Genomic DNA, 22,657 nt, shown 5'->3' with positions numbered 1-22,657 from the left:
CCGCTCCATACTCCCCTCCAGTCTGCCCTCACACAGGGTTAATGGCAGCGGTAACGGACGGTGTTATGCCGTGGTGTAATGCACTCCGTTACCGCTGCCATTAACCCTGTGTGACCAACTATTTACTATTCATGCTGCCTATGCAGCATGAATAGTAAAACAATCTAATGTTAAAAATAATAAAAAAAATAAAAAATTGTTATATACTCACCGTCCGTTGGCCCCCGGATCGACAACAGGCCTTTCCCGCTCGCGACACTCCGGTAACCGGTCCATGCTGCGATCTCACGAGATGATGACGTAGCGGTCTCGTGAGACCGCTACGTCATCATCTCGCGAGACCGCAATGCACTCTTGAGACCGGAGCGCACGAGCAGCGTCGGTAACCACTTCGCTTGGATCCAGGGGGTCCGGAAGGTGAGTATATAACTATTTTTTATTTTATTTCTTTTTTTTTAACAGGGATATGATGCCCACATTGCTATATACTACGTGGGCTGGGCAATATACTACGTGGGCTGGGCAATATACTACGTGGCTAGGCAATATACTACATGGGCTGTGCAATATACTACATGGGCTGTGCTATATACTACGTGGCTGGGCAATATACTACATGGGCTGGGCAATATACTACATGGGCTGTGCTATATACTACGTGGCTGGGCAATATACTACATGGGCTGTGCTATACACTACGTGGCTGGGCAATATACTACATGGGCTGTGCTATATACTACGTGGCTGGGATTATACTACATGGGCTGGGCAATACACTACATGGGCTGTGCCATATACTACGTGGCTGGGCAATATACTACGTGACTATACTACGTGGACTGCGCAATATACTACGTGGGCTGCGCAATATACAACGTGGGCTGCGCAATATACAATGTGGGCTGCGCAATATACAACGTGGGCTGCACTATATACAACGTGGGCTGCGCAATATACAATGTGGGCTGCGCAATGTACTGCGTTGGCTGCGCAATATACTACGTGGGCTGCGCAATATACTACATGGGCTGCGCAATGTATTGCGTTGGCTGAGCAATGTACTGCGTTGGTTGCGCAATGTACTGCGTTGGCTGCGCAATGTACTGCGTGGGCTGCGCAATATACAACGTGGGCTGCGCTATATACAACGTGGGCTGCGCAATATACAATGTGGGCTGCGCAATGTACTGCGTTGGCTGCGCAATATACTACGTGGGCTGCGCAATATACTACGTGGGCTGCGCAATGTATTGCGTTGGCTGAGCAATGTACTGCGTTGGTTGCGCAATGTACTGCGTTGGCTGCGCAATGTACTGCGTGGGCTGCGCAATGTACTGCGTTGGCTGCGCAGATGTACTGCGTTGGCTGCACAATGTACTGCGTTGGCTGTGCAATGTACTGCGTGGGCTGCACAATGTACTGCGTGGGCTGCGCAATGTACTGCATTGGCTGCGCAATGTACTGCGTGGGCTGCTCAATGTACTGCGTGGCTGTGCAATATACTACGTGGGCTGTGCTATACACTATGCATACATATTCTAGAATACCCGATGCGTTAAATTGGGCCACCATCTAATATATATATATATATATATATATATATATATATATATATATATATTATATGTATATACACACATACCCCGGCAGAATCTTTGCTTTCTTGGCCTTTTTTCAGAGAATATGAATGATAACACCAAAACTTTTTCTCCACTCATGGTTACTGGTTGGGTGAAGCCATTAATTTTATACAGTTCAACTACCTTTTCCCATAGATCCGTTGACAATTCTTTTGCTTTCCCCATGAATCACAATGCAGAAATGTCAGTGGCTGGATGAAAGATGCAAAAGTCTGTCAATCCCTGAAAGTCACTCAGCATTTATGTACACACACTGATTACAAGCAAACAGGTCACAGGTGAGGATGTTACCTTTAGTAGCCATTTAAACCCATTTGTGTAAACTAACTTCTGTGCATGTTATCAGGCCAAGATCACCAGGGTATGTGAACATTTGATCAGGGTCATTTGGATGTTTTGGGTTGTCATTATGATTTAAAAAGAGAAAACACAGTAGTTTGACAATAAATGGCTTCACCCAACCAATAACCATGAGTGGAGAAAAGGTTTTGGTGTTACCATTCATATTCTCTGTAAAAAGGCCAAGAAAGCAAAAATTCTGCCAGGGCATGTAAACTTTTGAGCACAACTGTGTGTATATACAGTTCACAAGCATACAGATACAGCGTTGCTGGTAGCCAGTACTACTGAGAGTGCCTTCAGTAGAACAGGGTTACACCCTGATTTCTACAAGAACAATGCCCGATTTCTACAAGAACATTTAAAGGTTAGATCACTATCATAGATCTACTATAGAGAATCAGAGAAAAAACTGATGAGTTAATTAGGTCAGAAAAGACAATGTACAAGAGTCGAGCGTGGCCATATTAACAGGGTTGTCTCAACTTCTTAAAAAGGTTAAAACTGCTACTATATAATTGTCTGTCTGTCTCGGATATTCATTGGTCGCGGCCTCTATCTGTCATGGAAACCAAGTCGCTGATTGGTCGTGGCAAAATGCCCATGACCATTGCCACGACCAATCAGCGACGGCCATAGTCTGGCAGCGAAATGGCCGCTGCTTTACTGCCCTGCAGTCAGCACTGAGCGCTCACACAGGGTTACTGCCAGCGTTCATGGTTCGCGGTGTAACGCACTCCGTTAACGCAGCTATTAACCCTGTGTGACCAACAAATAAAGCGTTATTCTCACCCTCCGATGTGGTGCGCTGTCCTCAGCAGTGCAAGCGGCAGGTTCCGGTGCCAAGGATGCTATGCGAGAAGGACCTGCCATGTCGTCACGGTCATGTGACCACAACGTCATCACAGGTCCTGCGCTCATATCAACCCTGGGACCGGAAGCTGCCGCGTGCACCGCACACAGGCGCCAGGACTTCAAGGGTCCTTCGGAAGGTGAGTATATGTTTATTTTTTATTTTAAGTATTTTTGAACCACGCATATAGTGCCCACATTGCTATATACTACGTGGGCCTATGTAGCTGTGCAATACACTACGTGACTGTGTTATATACTATGTGGCTGTGCAATATACTACGTGGCTCTGTGCTATATACTCTGTGGCCTGTGCTATATACTCCATGGGCTGTGCAATATACGCCATGGGCTGTGCAATATACTGCGTGGCTGTGCAATATACTACGTGGGCTGTGCAATATACTACATGGCTGGGCTATAAACTGCATGGGCTGTGCAATATACTACGTGGGCTGTGCAATATACTACGTGGCTGTGCTATATACTACGTGGCTGGGCAATATACTACGTGGCTGGGCAATACTGTATACTCCGTGGGCTGTGCAATATACTACGTGGCTGGGCAATATACTGCATGGGCTGTGCAATATACTACGTGGCTGTGCTATATACTACATGGCTGTGCAATATACTACGTGGCTGGGCAATATACTACGTTGACATGCATATTCTAGAATGCCCGATACGTTAGAATCGGGCCACCATCTAGTTTGTAATAACGACCAACTTAGCATTTTTAAAAATCCTCTTCATTTTCAAGGATGGAGGAATTTTTAATTCTATAGTTTACTCCTAGTTGCCTAGGATACCGACCACCCTGCAGTCTGCAATATGCTTTTGAGCAGTGTTACCCAAACCCCGTCATCAAGGCCCCCAACACATCATGTTTTCAGGATTTCCTTAGTGTTGCACAGGTGAAAGAAACTGTGGCAGTTTCTGGTGCCTTAATAATAATTCCATCACCTATGCAATACTAAGGAAATCCTGAAACATGGCGTGTTGGGACAGTGAGGACAGGGTTTGGGAAGCACTGCTTTAGACCCTACATGCAGTGCATTGAAGCTGTCCAGATCACTAAATCTAGCCATCCTCATTCCCAGTGCAGTCTTCCAATTTGCGCAGATAAAATAGTCTCTGCTAGCTGCATCAGAGAATGCTTATTTCAGGCTAGCGATGCAACCAATACCGTGGATCCGAACTATCAATCCTCAGCAGCGCAAAGCCATCTGCACAGCAAGAAACCAAGTACAATCCTCTAACAACTACTTCAAATCACAAATTATCTCTGACTATATTCAATGTCAAATTTGAGTAAATACAGGTTTACTGTAATTCTTAAAAAACATAAAACCTGCAAAGAAGAAAAAGTGGACCCTTTGAAGCAAAAATATCTATATTATTACATTTTATTATATATATATATATATATATATATATATATATATATATATATATATATATATATATATGTCATCATTAAAAATTGTATAAAAAATATGTATCTTTTGAAGAAGCAAAAGCAAAATGTACATCTGGGTTCAGACAGTTTTGCTAGGTTGATACCTCATTTTGGTATAAACTTCTGTCATTTGATTCTTGCATACTGCATTGCCAATGTCCAGTTCATTATAAGCAACATACTAATTTAACATTTCTATGTTGTCTTTTTGCAAGTTTTTTCACACTTTAAAGGGAATCTGGCAACATGTTTTCACTTCCTCATCTGAGAGCAGCTTAATGTAGGAAAAGAGACTCTGATTCCATAGATATATCACTTAGTTTACTTGGTGCAACCATTTTGACACAATCAAACTTTTTAGATGTAGCATGAAGCAGAGCTGAGAAAGCTTCCCCCTCACACTCCAGGCTCTCTATGTACATTGACAGTGAGCTGCTTATCACAGGAGGGGGCGTGGTTGGATGACTTGGCAGCTAGTCCCAACAATGATAATGTCCTGATGCTGCTGTGCATCATGCAAGCTCATCATATAAATGTATTGCCCTGAATTAGACAAGAATTTATTACTATGTATACAGACTGCACCTTGTCATCTATAACCATCGCACCCTAATCTATTTATCTATTCTTCATACAGGTATGTCACCCAGCTTTCCAAACTTTGTGATAAATTTTACCTCTCCCGTGTGCATTAACTCTGTATGTTTGTAAACTGACTACTGCACAACCCCCTCTCACCACTTTTCTTTCTGACCAGCCTGTTTTTTTTACTTTGCCTGTGTTATATCCTGCATCTGGCTCAATTGTAATTATCTGATAAAGATGATTAGAGACCTCTCCCCACTGCTTCACACCTGAATGCATTTGTTAGCAAATATATTGTGAGCACAAGTCTGCATGACATAGTCTGCTGCGCATCATGCAAATACATCATACAGTATAAGTGAATTGCACTGAATTAGACCAGAATTGTAACTGAAGGTAACTGGATACAGTCACAGTAAAGGCTGAGTCACACATAACGATATCGTTAACGATATAGTTGCAACGTCACGCTTTTGGTGACGTAGCAACGATCCCGCTAACGATCTCGTTATGTGTGACAGCGACCAACGATCAGGCCCCTGCTGGGAGATCGTTGGTCGTTGGGGAATGATCAGGACCATTTTTTGGTCGTTGATCACCCGCTGTCATCACTGGATCGGCGTGTGTGACGCCGATCCAGCGATGTGTTCACTTGTAACCAGGGTAAATATCGGGTTACTAAGCGCAGGGCCGCGCTTAGTAACCCGATATTTACCCTGGTTACCATTGTAAAAGTAAAAAAAAAAAACAGTACATACTCACATTCTGATGTTCGTCACGTCCCCCGGCGTCCACAGGGTTAAAACTGCTTTCGGCAGGAGAGCTGCTAATGCACGCGCTGCTGCCGAGAGCTTCCCTGCACTGACTGTGTCAGCGCCGGCCATAAAGCAGAGCACAGCGGTGAAGACACCGCTGTTACTGCCGGCGCTGACACATTCAGTGCAGGGAAGCTCTCGGCAGCGCGCGGGGGACGTGACAGACATCAGAATGTGAGTATGTAGTGTTTTTTTTTTTTACTTTTACAATGGTAACCAGGGTAAATATCGGGTCACTAAGCGCGGCCCTGCACTTAGTAACCCGATGTTTACCCTGGTTACCCGGGTGCTGCAGGGGGACTTCGGCATCGTTGAAGACAGTTTCAACAATGCCGAAGTCGTTCCCCTGATCGTTGGTCGCTGGAGAGATCTGTCTGTGTGACAGCTCCCCAGCGACCACACAACGACTTACCAACGATCACGGCCAGGTCGTATCGCTGGTCGTGATCGTTGGTAAGTCATTTAGTGTAATGGTACCTTAAGTCCCCTTTCTACTAACCCCCCTAATCCTGACATCTAGTAAGAAACTGGTCATCTCTCCATTCATCTCCCCTCTTTCTCAGAACTGTTCCTCAACATACAATCCTCTGTCTCCAAACACAGCCACCTCACGCCCTCTCCTGCTCCTACCTACTAACACTTTCTATGTGCCTTATCACTGCCAGTGATCTGTCTCCAAATCCTGCTCCTCCTCATCACATCCACACAGAGACTTCCACCTCCCATCCACGATCTATCACAAATTTCTGCAATCTTTCTAACCTTATACCAATCGCCCAGCCCATTTTCCCAGTCACTATAAAAGGAGCTCTATGGAACACTCGCTCTGTCTGCCACAAACTTTCATATGTAAAATGCCCAAGCGAGGTAGTCATGGGTGAGCTTCTGTTCCCACTCACTTTGGCATCCTACAGACGTCTTGTGTCCCAGTCCCAGTGTGCTGCTGTGTGTGAGGTGCAATTACTTTAGGGCTGCAGGCCTCTTCTTCTGAGTTCAGGAATACTTCTTCTTGAACTAGGGCACAAGGTTCATAAAAACAACCAAACTTTTACATGGTGAATAGCAGTATTTTCAGTATTTACAGGCAGATGTAGAGAACAAGGCCCAATGGGTTGCCATCTTTCCCACAGGTATCAGATAGAACTTCAGCCCTGGTTTTCTTGGTATAGGTAGAATGTCCCTCTCACTGGCTTCTCTAGCACTAGGGAGTCTTCACCACCACTAGCAGTATATTCGGATTGCAATACCTTCCGCCCCATATAGTCTGAATCCATCTTTCCCTATAGCTTCACAGGCTAAGCTTGTCCCAGGCCCCCGAAGTCCATCTCAGGGTTGCACCAGGCCATTGGACGGAATCACATGGAAGGGTATTTTCAGAAATCCACTGCCCCGAGTATTAGGCCCATGCTGTACCTAGCTGCCTCTGACTTAGGCCTGCTACTTCACACACTGCACTCTACACTCTATCTATCTAATCTAGTGTGGTAGATTGTGAGCTTGCGTGCAGGGCCCTCACTCCTAATGTAACTGTTTAAACTGTCCTACCTTGTATTAAATTTATTGTATGTATCCCTGCTTAATTGTAAAGTGCTGCGGAATATGTTGCTGCTATAAAATTATTATTATTTGTTATATCCTCCCTGCCTCACAACCCTAAACAGCTAATCAATGCTTTCAATTCTCTCTTCAGTCCACCAGCGCCTCCTCCCTCTCCTCTCATCTTAGCTGAAGACTTTGCCTCATTCTTCAAGCAGAAGATCAATAACATCAGAGAAAGATTTGGCCTAGAGCCCCCACAGCCGCTACTTATAACTACTCAGGCCTCCTCCTCCAAAACCAGCTTCTCAACCATTACAGAAGATCAACTTTCATCTTTAATCTTCAAATCAGATCTCACCAATTGTGAACTTGACCCAATCCCATCCCATCTCTTCTCAAACCTCACTACAATCTTCATCCCATCCCTAACCCATCTCTTCAACCTGTCACTAACAACTGGTGTCTGCCCCCATGCTTCAAATATGCCTCAATCGCAACCATCCTCAAAAAGTCCTCCCTTGACCTATTGCCCCATATCACTTCTCCCTTATGCCTTAAAAGTTTTGGAACAACACGTCCATTTTGAACTGTCCTCCCATCTCTCCTCCTGATCCCTCTTTGCTTACAATCTGGCTTCCAACAGCACCATTCCATTGAAATTGCCCTGACTAAAGTCACCAATGACCTACTAACTGCCACTACTCTGTCCTCCTCTTCCTGGACCTGTCATCTGCCTTTGACACAGTGGACCATTCCCTCTTACTACAGATTCTCTCATCTCTCGACATCACAGACTTGGCCCTCCTCTGGATCTCTTCATACCTAACATACCGGACATTCAGCGTCTCCCACTCACTCACCACCTCCTCATCTTGCCTCCTATCTGTTGGTGTCCCCCAAGGTTCAGTTCTAGGACCCTTGCTCTTCTCCATCTAGACATTCTGCCTGGGACAGCTCATAAAGTATCACGACTTCCAGTATCACATCTATGCTGATGTCATGACATACAGATCTACCTCTCTGAACCCGATAGCATCTCCTTACTAACCAGAATCCCACAATGGCTGTCTTCTGTTTCATCTTTCTTCTATGCTAGATTTCTAAAACTTAACATGGATAAAACAGAATTCATCATTTTCCTTCATCTCACTCAATCCCCATAACAGACCTATCTATCAAAATCAATGGTTGCCCACACTCCCTAGTCCCACAATCTCGCTGCCTCGGGGTATCCCTTGACATTGATCTCTCCTTCAAGCCACGCATCCAATCCCTTTCCACTTCCTGCCGACTCCAACACAAAAATATCTCCAAACATTCCTCAACCAAAAATCTGCCAAAACACTAGTGCATGCACTCATCATCTCCCACCTCACCTACTGAAACCTCCTGCTTTGCGGCCTCCCCTCTAACACTCTCACACCCCTGTAATCCACCTATCCCCCTGCTATTCCCTGGCCTCTGCTCTCTGTTAATCCCTTCACTTGCTCCCCATTGTCTAGAGACTCCATTTCGCTCCAGCGTCGTATACTGCGGTCACACGTTGCAATACACGGCGCTGGAGCGATAATTTCATGACGTATTTGCGATGTAGAAGCCGTTGGTTACTGTGCGCACATCGTATACAACCTGTGTCACACAATGCAATCATGCCGCCACAGCGGGACACTAGACGACGAAAGAAAGTTTCAAACGATCTGCTACGACGTACGATTCTCAGCGGGGATCCGGATCGCAGTAGCGTGTCAGACACAGCGATATCGTAAATGCATCGCTGGAACGTCACGAATCGTGCCGTTGTAGCGATCAAAATTGCACTGTGTGACGGTACCCTTACCTGCACTCAACCGCCTATCCTAACAAGATCTCCTGGTCTACACCCCTGTTATCTTCTCTTCCCACAATCGCATACAAGATTTTTCCCATGCATTCCCCTACTTTGGAACTCTCTAACCCAACAAATCAGACTCTCACATACCATGGAAACCTTCAAAAGGAACATGAAAACCTACCTCTTCTGATAAGCCTACAACCTGCAGAAACCCTTGCTCCACCAAACCACTGTTCGAATAGCGCTGCCCTCACCTACTGTTTCCTCATCCATGTCTTGTAGATTGTGAGCCGTTGGGGGCAGGGTCCTCTCTCCTCTTGCAATAGTCAGTGACTCGTTTTGTTCAAGATTATTGGACTTTTATTTTGTTATGTATACCCCTTTTCACATGTAAAGCGCCATTGAATAAATGGCGTTATAATAATAAATAATAATGTCATAGTGATTAAACCTTCATTCTAAGTAAACAACAGCACACAGCCTGATAAGTGTGACACATCGTTGAATTCAGAGTTTTAACCCCTACCTCATGCTGTAGTCAGATTACATAGCAAAAACCGAACAAAAAAAACCTGACAGATTCCCTTTAATGTATTTGTTTTTAAGCATGTTTTTGTGACAGAATATCTAGTAAAATGCTCACATATCAATTACATGTATTCTTAATGAACGAGAATGTTATTTTGGTCTGGAGTAGCCCACATGAGATATGGAGTTATGAATAAGCAATGCACTAGTTTTAATAGGGATATTGAGAGTATAGAGAGAGCATAGCAGTAATGATCAGATGAATGAACCAGTGTTACAGTATATAAATCAGGGTGTAGCAGTAAAACATTTCCATGTCCCTCTATGACCCATCACAAGTTTATGAGGTTTACAGCTATCATTCAGTTTCACAATAAATATTATGGATTTTCTTACATCACAAATGTGCTGCAATATGTTCACTTAGACATCTTTATTGGCTTACGGATTCCTTGTCTCTCTGTGTCCACAAAACTTGGACAAGGAGGAGGACTTCATTTACTGTTTTAACTCCTTCTGACTTACTCCGCAGTCATACGAGTGAGCGGTGCAGATGACTCAAGTCCAGTTTATTACTTATTAAGGTTGGTTGCGTAGACAGTTTATAGATAAATGTTCAGCCAGTAATTATTGTGTTTATATGTGCTGACATTTTAGCTGTTAGTTTACAGTAGCCCATAACCTTATAGTTCTTGCAATTTATAAAAGAGGACACCATTGCAACATCTCCATGGTCTTACACATGCTCGTATGTTGTGTTTTACAGCATACGGAGACTAAATGACAAGTCATAGTTGTTCATGGCAATGTCATATCTAAAGAAAGCCGTAGACTCATACCCTGGCCTTTCTTACATTTTAGAAGATTAGTAGAGTATAACCAGTAATGTTATGGTGCAGTTGGGTAATATAAAAAGCCTTCAGCAAAACCTAAAGTAGAATATTGACTTAAGGGGATTTTCTGAACATCACTCATGGTTAAATCAGAAAATTGCTTATAAAAAAAAAATTGACTTATTAAAAATCCTCTTCATTCTCAAAAACAGAAGAATTTTTAATTTTATTGTTTGATGTATTGCCTAGGATACTAACGACTGCTTCAGTCTATCAGAGGTGGCATATGGAGTGCTTACAAGCTATTTTTAATACAGTTTGTAAGCACTGATCAGAAGCTGGCCAGATCACCCGAGACTACGATCCACCCAACTTTGGTGCTACTGAGCTCCTCCAGCGGCACAGACAAATATGTCTCTGCTTGCAGCATTAGTGAGCACTAGTGATGAGCGAGTGTTCTTGTTGCTTGGGTTTTCCCAAGGACGCTCGGGTGAACTCCGAGTATTTATGAATGATTTACACCTACTAGCCTGCTTGATTACATGTGGGGATTCCCTAGCAACCAGACAACCCCCACATGTACTTATGCTGGCTAGTAGCTGTAAATCATTCAGCTGCCGGGATAAAAACTAACTCTCCGTGCAGCCATAAGTACTCGGAGGTCACCCGAGCGTGCTCGGGAAAACCCGAGCAACGAGTACACTCGCTCATCACTAGTGAGCACACTTCAGTCCAGTGGTGCAAACATGCTGCAGGTCCGAGCTGACAATCTTCCTTAGCGCACCAGCCCCCGGCAAGCAGGAAGCAGGGGAGCAGTGTGCTCCTGACGAGTTAACATAAGGACAACCCTTAAATATTTCAAATTCTTCCTGATTTTATTTGTGTAACATTAATATCTCCTAATATAGAGCCAAAAAATATAGAACTATTTAATCCTAAGTCCGCATCGGCATTTTAGGATTTTTCAGAATTTCCAAAGACTTTTCCATAATTTATGACTAGAGGAGTCTGGTCACTGAGACCCATAGATAAGCCAATCATACGGATATCAGCACTCAAGTGAAAGGGTCTAAGCAAATGATGTTGTGGTCGTTAATATAGTAGTGAATCAAAATTAATATGCAAACTTATGTTTCAGAATTCATACAGTTAAAAAACGATATAAAAGGCAGTATAATGATAATAAGTAAATGAGCAAACAGAAAAAGACAGCACTAATAAATACCATAGATCCTATAATGCAGTGTATTCTCACCCACCACATGCTGTTTTATAGAGCAATTTGTGAGTTGGGTGTGGTGATTGAGACTCAACTCTACAAATTGCATTTGCTTTTTTTTTCTACACAATTTTAGCTTGTTTGTTTTTTTGTACTGTAATTGCACTTGTACTTTATATACAGTATATATGATTATTACATTCAATGCATTTCCCTCCATAATAGTATTTACTTACTATTGCAGGTATTGTCCTCTTCACCTATTGTTTTTTTTTGGCTTTCTAATGACCTTTTTATTTGTTTTTATACAATAAATTGTCATCTTTAATTTGGTCTAGTGCTATTCTTTTCTGTGGTTGTAATAAATTTGTGTTGCACAAGTTGGTAGTGAGTTATACTGTGTGGACTACTTGTTTAGGTTACTTATATTAGTAACGATATGTTTGCTACCCTGCAAGGCTATCTTGTGAACACCTTGACTGGTGATGTTCATGCACATCTTGATCAATTGGAGTCAGATGCTCCTAATTTCTGAGTCATTAGGAGGTTTATGGATCCTAATAAGGGTATGTGCACATGCTGCGGATTTTGCTGCGGATCCGCAGCGTTTCTGCAGCTGCGGATCCGCAGCGGTTTCCCATGCATTTACAGTACCATGTAATGCTATGGGAAATTAAATCTGCAGTGCACATGCTGCGGAAAAAACCGCGCGGAAACGCAGCGGTTTATTTTCCGCAGCATGTCAAATCTTTGCGCGGAATCCGCAGCGGGTTTACACCTGCTCCAATAGAAAACTGCAGGTGAAAAACCGCAGCGGAAACCGCAATAAAAACCGTGATAAATCCGCAGTAAAAACCGCAGCGGTTTTGCACTGCGGATTTATCAAAACCGCTGCGGAAAATTCCACAATGGAATCCGCAGCGTGTGCACATGGCCTAAGTGTCTGACAAGTGGTGGGCACCTTGGCAGAAATCATACTCCAGCTGAGGATTGGAGTAACATTTCAGGTGTAGGGAACACCACAGCTCATCATGAATTGGAAGAGCTATTGGTGTCATGCCCCGTCATGTGCAGTCGTCCCACCCCAGCTCTGACCATTTTGGTGTTACTCAAAAATTTGGAGTCTTGTCAAAGTGATCTACAATACAATTTTGGCATAATTGCTATGATGAATCAGGGTCGTTTAATGAACAAGACACTGATGTAGTGGTAAACTACTAAACATATGTCAAGGATATATGCACACGTGGCTATTTGATGCAGAATATTTCCACCTGAATGGAGTTGTAGAAATCCATGTACATGCCCAGAAACAACCCTGTTTGTATGTACGAGTACAGAATAGATTTTACAGTGGCATCTAGTTCTGCCTTGAATCTGCTGCATGTGAGTATACCCTAAATCAGTGTTCCCCAACTCCAGTCCTCCAGAGCCACCAACAGGTCATGTTTTCAAGGTTTTCTTCACAACTAATTGCTGGAACAGGATTTTGCCCTTTACATCAGAGATCTGATGATTACAGTCCTATGCTGGAACTAAAGATCATCATCATCTGTAAATAATAAACTTAGCCATGACTACATCTATGGCACAATTTATGTCAATGAAAGCCAAGGAAGCTCATTGGAGCCATTGATGGAAGTATCCTAGACCCATATGTGCAGCCTTTAAATGTCACGAACCCATATAGCGGCCTTTTTTTAATTGAAACAAGCTCATTTTGGACAACCTTTCAGATCCCTCACATATTACCTACATTGATTACGATTGCTGCTTCTGATCTCCTTCCAACTCCATAACATACTTTTTATGAACTGGTGCCAAAATCTACTGCATATGTAAAGCGATCGTGTGCTGTAGTAAATCAGACATCTGCCTCCTCATTTTCAACATGTAGAAATGTTTTCAGGATCCTTTTGGTCCTGTATGTAATGAGAATCATTCAGGGTTTTTTTCTGGTGGACTATTTCCATCTAATTCCTAAAGAGACTCAAGTATCGTACATAATCTTTGAACAATATTAGATCTCTTTCTTTCATCCTTATCTTCAATTATCATAAACACATCTGAAGAATAAGAAAAAGTGTAATATAATAATTGCCATTATTAACATTATGCACCAAGCGCTATCATTTTCTGTGGTGTCCTACAATTTGAAATATTTACAACGAACGTTCTGTATAAAAATCCTACACATAAAGTATTCATTAAAAATAAGAACGTAAAAATGTGATAACAACAAAACTCACCCATTATTCTGCTTTAGGCTAAAGTAGGTGCAGGTGTGAACCGATCCATTATTTCTTTCATGAGTTCCCTTAATAAGAAAACAAGAAAATTACAAAATATTAAAATGTCATAAAAAGCTATCTGTAAATCAAAGCGTAGACTGGTCCAGTCCTGAAATGCATAGACAGGCCCAGTACTGAAATATGTAGACAGGTTCAGTTCTGAAATGCATAGACAGATCCAGTCCTGAAATACATAGAGAGGCTCAGTCCTGAAATGCATAGACAGGCCCGGTCCTGAAATGCGTAGACAGGTCTAGTTCTGAAATACATAGAGAGGCTCAGTCCTGAAATGCATAGACAGGCCCAGTCCTGAAATGCATATACAGGTCCAGTCCTGAAATGCGTAGACAAGTCCAGTTCTGAAATGCATAGAGAGGCCCAGTCCTGAAATGCATATACAGGCCCAGTCCTGAAATGCATATACAGGCCCAGTACTGAAATGCATATACAGACCCAGTCCTGAAATGCATAGACAGGCCCAGTCCTGAAATGCATAGACAGGCCCAGTCCTGAAATGCATAGACAGGCCCAGTCCGGAAATGCTTAGACAGGCCCAGTACTGAAATACATAGAGAGGCCCAGTCCTGAAATGCATAGACAGGCCCAGTCCTGAAATGCATAGAGATGCCCAGTCCTGAAATGCATAGAGAGGCCCAGTCCTGAAATGCTTAGAGAGGCCCAGTCCTGAAATGCATAGGGAGGCCCAGTCCTGAATTGCTTAGAGAGGCCCAGTCCTGAAATGCATAGAGATGCCCAGTCCTGAAATGCATAGACAGGCCCAGTCCTGAAATGCATAGAAAGGCCTAGTACTGAAATGCACAGACAAGCCCAGTCCTGAAATGTATAGAGAGGCCCAGTACTGAAATGCGTAGACAGGCCCAGTCCTGAAATGCACAGACAGGCCCAGTTCTGAAATGCATAGACAGGCCCAGTTCTGAAATGCATAGACAGGCCCATTTCTGAAATGCATAGAGAGGCCCAGTCCTGAAATGTATAGAGAGGCCCAGTACTGAAGCGCGTAGACAGGCCCAGTTCTGAAATGCACAGACAGGCCCAGTTCTGAAATGCATAGATAGGCCCAGTTCTGAAATACATAGACAGGCCCAGTCCTGAAATGTATAGACAGGCCCAGTTCTGAAATGCATAGAGAGGCCCAGTCCTGAAATGCATAGAGAGGCCCAGTACTGAAATGCGTAGACAGGCCCAGTCCGGAAATACATAGAGAGGCCCAGTCCTGAAATGCGTAGACAGGCCCTGTCCTGAAATGCATAGACAGGCCCAGTCATGAAATGCATAGAGAGGCCCAGTCCTCCAAAGAAAGGGATGCTCTGACTGGCCACTCTCTGCTTTGACTAGACAATGGATGTCCCAAATTATGAATTCTTCACTGTTATACCAGAATCCCCTGATAGAGTGTTTCTTTTAGGTTTGCCTTGTTTCCAAAAGACGTGATATAGATTAATATAACTCCCAAAACCGTTAAATCAAAAGTATATTAATAGATCTGACCAATCATCCACCACTCTTGAATACATCCAGCTGTAAATAAAAGCCTGTAAACACTTTCAATATGTGGTATACTTTGGGGGTTAATCAACATGGTTGTCAACAGCGTTGGCTCCTGTTTATTACCATGAAACAATTATAAAATGGCATGCTTTGCCTTTATAATTGGTCGCATGCAAAGTCCTGAACAAGTTAAAAGCCGCTATGAGTCACTTTCCCAGTGAACTGGTTTAGCAATGTATGTAAAATCACAGGACTTTTGGAAACGTGAATCAGACCTTCCACAATACAAACTTGTCCTTGGCATTGACCAGTAAGGTTGAATAAATCCAAACGATCTGTCGGCCAAGAGACCCCTTACTGTCATTTTGTAAGAGGCTGTTGGTTGAGTAACTCTCCACAGAAAGCAATAAAAGAAATAGAATGATGTCAATAGGATGCTATTAATTACCAGTTAATGAAATTCAGAGATCAATTCGTGCTGTTCCTTCCTGTTACAATTTATGTTGAATTTTAAAATACTTGTGAGGCAGGAACTTGGAACTAATTATGGTCTTACCGACTCTCACTAAGTGCTAAACAGCGCCCTGTGGCATGTGGCATGGCCTTTAGGGTCTCTTACATTTAAAAGGACCTGTTTAACCACGGTTTTTATAACAATCTTGCATGGATTAGTGGTCAGTTGACACTGGTAGTTACCATATTTTAAAGTAATTACGGTATTTATATATTACTTTTATGCCAAGGACGGGATTGTTTTAGAATGTAGGACTCTTGGATCATGAATCCATACATCAATATTAAACAAGTAAAACAGGCGCAGTGGTTAGCACTGCAGCCTTGCAGCACTGGGGTCCTGGGGTCAAACCCCACCAAGGACAACATCTGCAAAGAGTTTGTATGTTCTCTCCGTGTTTGCGTGGGTTTCCTCCCATATTCCAAAGACATACTGATAGGGAACCTAGATTGTGAGCCCCAACGGGGACAGCGATGATAATGTGTGCAACCTATAAAGCGCTGCGGAATATGTTAGCGCTATATAAAAATAAAGATTATTATTATTATTAATTAATACAACACTATGTGACACCATGGTTTCCTTACAGCTAGATTTCTTAGCCAAAAAAAGCTTGATCTTTGTGGCCCAGCATAATATATTAATGAAGGCACAATGCCATGTTCACACACTATCAACTGAGTCATCACGTTCACATTATACAGGAACAATTGTAGCACGCACTATCCAATTATTGCATAGGGATTTGGGGAATTTTTTAACCCCTTAAGCCCCGAGGGTGGTTTGCACGTTAATGACCGGGCCAATTTTTACAATTCTGACCACTGTCCCTTTATGAGGTTATAACTCTGGAACGCTTTAACGGATCTTGGCGATTCTGACATTGTTTTCTCGTGACATATTGTACTTAATGATAGTGGTAACATTTATTCGATATAACTTGCGTTTATTTGTGAAAAAAACGGAAATTTGGCAAAAATTTAGAAAATTTCGCAATTTTCCAACTTTGAATTTTTATGCCCTTAAATGACAGAGATATGTCACGCAAAATACTTAATAAGTAACATTTTCCACATGTCTAATTTACATCAGCACAATTTTGGAACCAAAATTTTTTTTTGTTAGGGAGTTATAAGGGTTAAAAGTTCACCAGAAATTTCTCATTTTTACAACACCATTTTTTTTTAGGGACCACATCTCATTTGAAGTCAGTTTGAGGGGTCTATATGATAGAAAATACCCAAGTGTGACACCATTCTAAAAACTGCACCCCTCAAGGTGCTCAAAACCACATTCAAGAAGTTTATTAACCCTTCAGGTTTTTCACAGGAATTTTTGGAATGTTTAAATAAAAATAAACATTTAACTTTTTTTCACACAAAATTTATTTCGGCTCCAATTTGTTTTATTTTACCAAGGGTAACAGGAGAAAATGGACCCCCAAAGTTGTTACACAATTTGTCCTGAGTACGCTGATATCCCATATGTGGGTGTAAACCATTGTTTGGGCGTATGGCAGAGCTCGTTAGGGAAGGAGCGCCATTTGACTTTTCAATGCAAAATTGGCTGGAATTAAGATGGGACGCCATGTTGCATTTGGAGAACCCCTGATGTGCCTAAACATTGAATCCACCCACAAGTGACACCATTTTGGAAAGTAGACCCCTTAAGGAACTTATCTAGATGTGTGGTGAGCACTTTGACCCAACAAGTGCTTCACAGAAGTTTATAGTGCAGAGCCGTAAAAATAAAAAATCATATTTTTTCACAAAAATGATTTTTCGCCCCCAATTTTTTATTTTCCCAAGGGTAAGAGAAGAAATTAGACCACAAAAGTTGTTGTGCAATTTGTCCTGAGTATGACGATACCCCATATGTGGGGGTAAACCACTGTTTGGGTGCATAGCAGAGCTCGGAATTGAAGGAGCGCCATTTTACTTTTCAATGCAAAATTGACTGGAATTAAGATGGGACGTCATGTTGCGTTTGGAGAGCCCCTGATGTGCCTAAACATTAAAACCCCCCACAAGTGACACCATTTTGGAAAGTAGACCCCCTAAGGAACTTATCTACATGTGTTTTGAGAGCTTTGAACCCCAAAGTGTTTCACTACAGTTTATAACGCAGAACCGTGAAAATAAAAATTCCTTTTTTTTTTCACAAAAATGATTTTTTAGCCCCCAGTTTTGTATTTTCACAAGGGTAACAGGATAAATTAGACCCCAAAAGTTGTTATCCAATTTGTCCTGAGTACGCTGATGCCCCATATGTGGGGGGGAACCACTGTTTGGGCGCATGGCAGAGCTCGGAAGGGAATGAGCGCCATTTGGAATACAGACTTAGATGGATTGGTCTGCAGGCATCACGTTGCATTTGCAGAGCCCCTGATGTACCCAAACAGTACAAACCCCCCACAAGTGACCCCATATTGGAAACTAGACCTCCCAAGGAACTTATCTAGATGTGTTGTGAGAACTTTGAACCCCCAAGTGTTTCACTACAGTTTATAACGCAGAGCCGTGAAAATATAAATTCATTTTTAAAAAAAAAAAATGATTTTTTAGCCCCCAGTTTTGTATTTTCACAAGGGTAACAGGATAAATTGGACCCCAAAAGTTGTTATCCAATTTGTCCTGAGTACGCTGATACCCTATATGTTGGGGGGAACCACTGTTTGGGCGCATGGCAGAGCTCAGAAGGGAAGGAGCGCCATTTGGAAAGCAGACTTAGATGGATTGGTCTGCAGGCATCACATTGCATTTGCAGAGCCCCTGATGTACCCAAACAGTAGAAACCCCCCACAAGTGACCCCATATTGGAAACTAGACCGCCCAAGGAACTTATCTAGATGTGTTGTGAGAACTTTTAACCCCCAAGTGTTTCACTACAGTTTACAACGCAGAGCCGTGAAAATAAAAAAATCTTATTTTTCCCACAAAAATGATTTTTAGCCCCCAAATTTTTATTTTCCCAAAGATAACAAGAGAACTTGGATCACAAAAGTTGTTGTCCAATTTGTCCCGAGTACGCTGATACCCCATATGTTGGGGTAAACCCCTGTTTGGGCGCACGGGAGAGCTCGGAAGGGAAGGAGCACTGTTTCACTTTTTCAACGCAGAATTGGCTGGAATTGAGATCGGACGCCATGTCACGTTTGGAGAGCCCCTGATGTGCCTGAACAGTGGAAACTCCCCAATTCTACCTGAAACCCTAATCCAACAACACCCCTAACCCTAATCCCAACGGTAACGCTAACCACACCCCTAACCCTGACACACCCCTAATTCTAATCCCAACCCTAATCCCAACCGTAAATGTAATCCAAACCCTAACCCTAACTTTAGCCCCAACCCTAACCCTAACTTTAGCCCCAACCCTAACCCTAACTTTAGCCCCAACCCTAACCTTAGCCCCAACCCTAACCCTAAATTTTGCCCCAAACCCTAACCCTAACTTTAGCTCCAACCCTAGCCCCAACCCTAGCCCTAACCCTAGCCCCAACCCTAACCCTAGCCCTAACCCTACCCCTAACCCTAGCCCCAACCCTAATCCTAGCCCTAACCCTAGCCCTAATGGGAAAATGGAAATAAATACATTTTTTTAATTTTATGATTTTTCCCTAACTAAGGGGGTGATGAAGGGGGTTTGATTTACTTTTATAGCATTTTTTATATCGGATTTTTATGATTGGCAGCTGTCACACACTAAAAAACGCTTTTTATAGCAAAAAAGTTTTTGCATCTCCACATTTTGAGACCTATAATTTTTCCATATTTTGGTCCACAGAGTCATGTGAGGTCTTGTTTTTTGCGGGACGAGTTGATGTTTTTATTGGTAACATTTTCGGACACGTGACCATTTTTGATCACTTTTTATTCCGATTTTTGTGAGGCAGAATGACCAAAAACCAGCTATTCATGAATTTCTTTTGGGGGAGGCGTTTATACCGTTCCGCGTTTGGTAAAATGGATAAAGCAGTTTTATTCTTTGGGTCAGTACGATTACAGCGATATCTCATTTATATCATTTTTTTATGTTTTGGCGCTTTTATACGATAAAAGCTATTTTATAGAAAAAATAATTATTTTTGCATCGCTTTATTCTGAGGACTATAACTTTTTTATTTTTCGCTGATGATGCTGTATAGCAGCTTGTTTTTTGCGGGACAAGATGATGTTTTCAGCGGTACCATGGTTATTTATATCCGTCTTTTTGATCGTGTGTTATTCCACTTTTTGTTTGGCTGTATGATAATAAAGCGTTGTTTTTTGGCTCGTTTTTTTTTTTTTCTTACGGTGTTCACTGAAGGGTTTAACTAGTGGGACAATTTTATAGGTTGGGTCGTTACGGACGCAGCGATACTAAATATGTGTACTTTTATTGTTTTTTTTTTTTTTTTAGATAAAGAAATGTATTTATGGGAATAATATATATATTTTTTATTTAGGAATTTTTTTTTTTTTACATGTGGATTTTTTTTTTTTACTTTGTCCCAGGGGTAACATCACAGATCGCCGATCTCACAGTTTGCATAGCACTCTGCGATCTCATTCATCGCTGCAGGCTTACAGAGCTGCAGCTGCAGCCTGCTCCTGACCCGGAAGTACTCCCTGCAGGACCCGGATGCAGCCCCGCGGTCATTTTGGATCCGGGGACTGCAGGGAGAAGACGCTCGGTACAAGGTGAGTACATTCCCTTGTACCGATCGTCTCAGGGAAGCACGCAGGGAGCCCCCTCCCTGCGCGATGCTTCCCTGTACCGCCGGTACACCGCGATCATGTTTGATCGCGGTGTTCCGGGGGTTAATGTGCCAGAGGCAGTCCGTGACCGCTCCTGGCACATAGTGCCGGATGTCAGCTGCGATAGGCAGCTGACACCCGGACGCGATCGGCTGCGCTCCCCCCGTGAGCGCGGCCGATCGCATATGACGTACTATCCCGTCACTGGGAATTAAGTCCAAGGTCACCTCGACGGGATAGTACGTCATATGGGATTAAGGGGTTAACAGACCTAAAAAATGGAAACATTGGAGCAGATTTACTAAAACTGTCCAAGCCTTTAAAGGGAACCTGTCACCCCCAAAATCAATGGTGAGGTAAGCTCACCGTCATCAGGGGCTTATCTACAGCATTCTGTAATGCTGTAGATAAGCCGACAATGTTACCTGAAAGAGGAGAAAAAGACTTTAGATTATACTCACCCATGGGCGGTCCTGCTCCGATGGGCGTCGTGGTCCGGTCCGGGGCCTCCCATCTTCTTGCGATGACGTCCTCTTCTGGTCTTCATGCCGCGGCTCCGGTGCAGGCGTACTTTGTCTGCCCTGTTGAGGCTTATGTCAGGCATGTCACTGTACAGAAAGGTTACCCATGTGCCAATAATTCACAGCACTTTTTGGCGGACTGTGTTGTAATTTAAACCGAGCCTCTTTCACAGCAAGTCACACCCCTTCCCCACTAGGACATGCCCCCCTGTCGAGCATACGGGAGAGCATACTGGTCTTAAACAAATCATTCATCCGATGCAAAGTATATAAATAAGATTTGTTGGCACAAATTAAGTCTGGCACATTTACCTTAGTGAATCTCCCTCATAATCTGAAAGAGGTCGCCCCATAATAAAAACATCTTTACATAATACCTATTCTAGCATATAGATGTCATTCATTATCTCAATGTCCGCCATTTAATAATACAAGGATAGTACTGTAATACTGCATAAATAATACATACTTACATAGAGTTACCTAAAGAGGTACGAAGTGAGATGTAGGGCAGTGGATAAAAGTATTATTAATCTTTATTGAAACAATCTTTTTTTTAGAACATGAGAAATTTCAAACAATATAAATTGAACCACACTGCCACCTTAATATATGCAATACCCCACCCTGATATACAGAACTACCATCTAGAATATCACTACAAAACTGAAGACACAGGCATCTTTTTGGCAAGCTTTGAGTAGATTGAGTACCTATTAGATGTACTTTACTTTTCTGTAACTGAAACAGAAGATCATAGAAACTGAATTTATATATTGGCATTGTTTATAGTCTGGTTATTTTACAAATAAAAATGTAAAGTAAAAGAAAGAATACTGGAGGCAAGTTTGCACTCTTCAGCCCGGAAGCTGCACATGGGACTTATTTGGACGTTCCAATGTGACAATGATCCAAAACACAAGGCCAAGTTGACCTGTCATTGGCTACAGCAGAACAAAGTGAAGGTTCTGGAGTGGCCATCTCAGTCTCCTGACCTCAATATCATCGAGCCACTCTGGGGAGATCCCAAGCGCACAGTTCATGCTAAACCACCCAGAAATTTACAGGAACCGGAGGGTTTTTGTCAAGAAGAGTGGGCAGCTTTACCATCTGAGAAAATAAAGAACCTCATCCACAACTACCACAAAAGACTAAAAGCTGTCATTGATGTTAGAAGGGGGCAATACACGGTATTAAGAAATGGGGTATGTGAACTTTTGATCAGGGTCATTTGGATTTTTTGGGTTGTCATTATGATTTAAAAAGAGAAAACACTTTAGTTTGACAATAAATGGCCTCACCCAACCACTAACCATGAGTGGAGAAAAAGTTTTGGTGTTATCCTTCATATTCTCTGAAAAAAGGCCAAGAAAGCAAACATTCTGCTGGAGTATGTAAACTTTTGAGCACAACTGTAACTTGTTGTTCAGTGGAGGTCCA

The 22,657-nt window shown here is 42.6% G+C and overlaps 1 protein-coding gene and 1 long non-coding RNA gene across 2 annotated transcripts in view; one reads left to right on the top strand and one right to left on the bottom strand.

Annotated features, from left to right (window-relative positions):
- Window positions 1-22,657, bottom strand: part of IL16 (interleukin 16) — a 248,252-nt gene that overhangs the window by 167,582 nt on the left and 58,013 nt on the right. Inside the window, exon 2 of the mRNA XM_077263616.1 lies at window positions 13,893-13,960. The gene's annotated coding sequence lies outside the window, so the exon portion shown is untranslated. The remainder of the gene's footprint in view (window positions 1-13,892; window positions 13,961-22,657) is intronic.
- The window catches only part of LOC143775461 (uncharacterized), a 104,716-nt gene that overhangs the window by 40,318 nt on the left and 41,741 nt on the right, over window positions 1-22,657 (top strand). The gene's annotated exons all lie outside the window — the stretch shown is intronic.

The sequence above is a fragment of the Ranitomeya variabilis genome, chromosome 5 (genome assembly GCF_051348905.1).
Source record: "Ranitomeya variabilis isolate aRanVar5 chromosome 5, aRanVar5.hap1, whole genome shotgun sequence".
Classification (NCBI taxonomy): Eukaryota; Metazoa; Chordata; class Amphibia; order Anura; family Dendrobatidae; genus Ranitomeya; species Ranitomeya variabilis.
This window is presented reverse-complemented; position numbering and strand designations above follow the sequence as displayed.